This window comes from Pinus tabuliformis, chromosome X (assembly GCF_031772625.1).
Source record: "Pinus tabuliformis cultivar Carrire ecotype Pingquan chromosome X, CPIR1, whole genome shotgun sequence".
NCBI lineage: Eukaryota > Viridiplantae > Streptophyta > Pinopsida > Pinales > Pinaceae > Pinus > Pinus tabuliformis.
This window is the reverse complement of record NC_142308.1, coordinates 1,346,546,232-1,346,549,728: the sequence shown is the minus strand read 5'-3', so window position 1 is coordinate 1,346,549,728 and position 3,497 is coordinate 1,346,546,232. Positions and strand designations below refer to the sequence as shown.

The 3,497-nt window shown below is 39.0% G+C and overlaps 1 non-coding gene across 1 annotated transcript; it reads left to right on the top strand.

Annotated features, from left to right (window-relative positions):
* Nucleotides 1–442: 442 nt before the first annotated feature.
* Nucleotides 443–513, top strand: TRNAG-GCC (transfer RNA glycine (anticodon GCC)). Its single transcript has one exon. It is a non-coding gene; the product is annotated as a tRNA-Gly (tRNA).
* The last annotated feature ends 2,984 nt before the right edge of the window (nucleotides 514–3,497 follow it).

Below are 3,497 nucleotides of genomic sequence, written 5' to 3'. Positions count from 1 at the left end.
TGGGAGCTTGTAAGATCACAAACATGACTATTGCTTTCCAATCGGCTGTGTTTGCATTAATTGCTATTTCATTTTTACTAGTGATTGGTGTACCTGTTGCACTTGCCTCTCCCGATGGTTGGTCAAGTAGCAAAAATGTTGTATTTTCGGGTGTATCATTATGGATCAGATCAGTCCTTTTTGTAGGTATCCTTAATTCTTTCATATCTTAGATATGTTCTAGATGTTTTAGGTTCACACTCCCTCCCCCTCCTCCCGGATGGCTTTATAGCTTTTCTGAAGGGCCTTTTACTTCAGGCCCAAGGAGGAGGGGTTTTCCATATCCGTAATTGAATTAATAATTGGACCATTCAAAAATGGTATCTACTTACGAATGGGATTGAACATATATGTATTTTCCATTTCAATTATATGAATATATAGATATTCATATAATTGAAACGCGGGTATGGTTGAATGGTAAAATTTCTCTTTGCCAAGGAGAAGATGCGGGTTCGATCCCCGCTACCCGCCCTTCACATGGAATATGAAAAAGAATAGTTCATGTATTGATCGTTTCTTTTCCTCACTTATTATTCAATTATAAATTGATAAGTGAGAGAGAAATCCTTTCTGGACCAAAATACTTCGTATGTTCTGGTCTGGCGGAGACAGGATTTGAACCCGTGACCTCAAGGTTATGAGCCTTATGAGCTACCAGACTACTCTACTCCGCACCATTGATTTATATCATAATCAAAATGGGTACACAAAACAATAATGGGATATAGTACCCCTGTCCCTATATAGGGATAAGGGTACTATATCCCATTATCACAAGAAACCTCAATTACTTTTTTTCTTTTCCTACCAACTCGATTTTTTTATCCCGGGCAATAAACATGCGTGGGCCATCTCACGGAGTATGTGTCCGAACAATCCAAAGTCTCGATAGTTGGCTCTAGGTCTTCCAGTAGAAGAACAACGTCGATGGAGACGTGTAGGTGCACTATTACGTGGTGAAGATTGCAATTTTCTATGAATTTCCCATTTGTCATCCAATGATGACACTTTGCTTTTTTCCTCCAAAGATTGATGAATTAAATGATATTTCTGTTCCAGTGCTTGTCTCTTCTTCTCTCTCTGAATGAGACTCTTTCTCGCCATAATAGTTCAGTCGGTACTATTACCTACTAGGAATCAAAATATAGATCATATTTTAGATGGAGTAATATTATGTTGATTACTTTTTCTCTGTGGGGTATTGTCATTGTATCAATGACAATACCCCACAGAGAAATTGATGAAGAAGAATTAACCAAATTTAACTGATGTAGAGGCAATTAAAAAAGCTGCATAAGTGAATATATAACCTACGGAAAAGTGAGCTAATCCAACTAATCATGCTTGAACAATGGAAAGGGCTACTGGCTTGTCTCTCCATCGAACTAAATTAGCTAAAGGCGTGCGTTCATGGGTCCATGCAAGAGTTTCAATCAGTTCCTGCCAATATCCACGCCAGGAAATAAGGAACATAAATCCAGTAGCCCAAACAAGATGCCCGAATAAGAACATCCACGCCCAAAAAGATAAACTGTTCATACCAAAAGGATTGTATCCATTAATAAGTTGTGAAGAATTTAACCATAGATAATCTCTTGACCATCCCATTAAATAAGTGGAAGACTCATTAAATTGTGCTACATTACCCTGCCATAATGTTATATGCTTCCAATGCCAATAGAAAGTAACCCATCCAATAGTATTCAACATCCAGAAAAATGCTAAATAAAAAGCATCCCAGGCCGAGATATCGCAAGTACCACCCCATCCCGGACCATCACAAGGAAAACTATAACCAAAATCTTTTTTATCTGGCATTAACCTGGAACCACACGCATCCAAAGCACCTTTAACTAGGATCAATGTAGTTGTATGCAAACCTAGAGCAATAGCATGATGAACCAAAAAGTCTCCAGGACCAATTGTTGAGAACAATGAATTATTATTATCATTAATAGCATTTAACCAACTAGGTAACCATATGCTCTTACCTGCATCGAATGATGGACCACTTATTGAAGATAGGAGTATATCGAAAACATATAACGTCTTACCATGAGAATATTGTATCCACCAAGCAAATATGGGCTCGATCAAGATTTGTTTTTCTGGAGTACCGAAAGCAAGCATAACATCATTATGGACATAAAGTCCCAAGGTATGGAAACCTAGTAATAAACTAACCCAACTAAGATGAGATATTATAGCTTCTTTCTGCTCCAACATTCTCGCCAATACATTATCCTTATTCTGTTCCGGATTATAATCCCTAATGAGGAATATAGCTCCATGAGCAAAGGCTCCTGTCATAATGAACCCGGCAATGTATTGATGATGAGTATATAATGTAGCTTGGGTGGTGAAGTCTTGTGCTATGAATGCATAAGCGGGTAAAGAATACATGTGTTGAGCTACCAAGGAAGTTATAACCCCCAAAGAAGCTAAAGCAAGACCCAATTGAAAATGAAGAGAATTATTGATTGTGTTATAAAGACCCTTATGTCCGCATCCTAATAGGCCTCCTGGAGGAACATGTGCCTCCAAAATATCTTCCATACTATGACCAATCCCAAAGTTGGTTCTATACATATGACCAGCAATTGAAAAAACAAGTGCAATAGCTAACTGATGATGAGCCATATTAGTCAGCCATAAACTTTGAGTTTGTGGATGGAAACCTCTGAGAAAAGTTAGAATAGCAGTTCCCGCCCCTTGGGAGGTACCGAATAAGTGACTACTAGAATCATGATTTTGAGCATAGAGATTCCACTGACCTGTGAAAAGCGGTTCTAAACCTTCGGGATGCGGTAATACATCCAAAAAATTATCCCATCTGACGTGCACTCCCCTTGATTCAGGAATAGCGACATGAACTAAATGTCCTATCCAAGCTAGAGAACTGACTCCAAAGAGTCCTGACAAATGATGATTGAGACGGGATTTGACATTTTTGAACCATGAAACACTTGGTCTCCATTTAGGTTGTAGATGTAACCTACCCGCTATTAAAAAGATGACAGAAAGAAATAGCAAGAAAAGAGCTCCAGCATAAAGATCTTCGTTAGTGCGTAAGCCAATGGTATACCACCACTGATAAACACCGGAATAAGCAATATTGACCAGATCGAGAGCACCTCCTCAGGTAAAGGCTTCTATATCTAGTTGACCAAAATGAGGATCCCAAATTGCATGAGCAATGGGTCTTACATGTAAGGGATCGCGTACCCATGCTTCAAAATTGCCTTGCCAAGCCACATGAAACAAATTACCAGAGGTCCACAGAAAGATTATTGCCAACTGACCAAAGTGGGAAGCAAAAATTTTATGATAAAGGCGTTCTTCAGTAATATCATCATGACTCTCAAAGTCATGTGCGGTCGCAATACTGAACCAAATACGACGAGTAGTTGGGACCTGGGCCAAGCCTTGGCTGAACTTTGGAAATCTTGATGCCA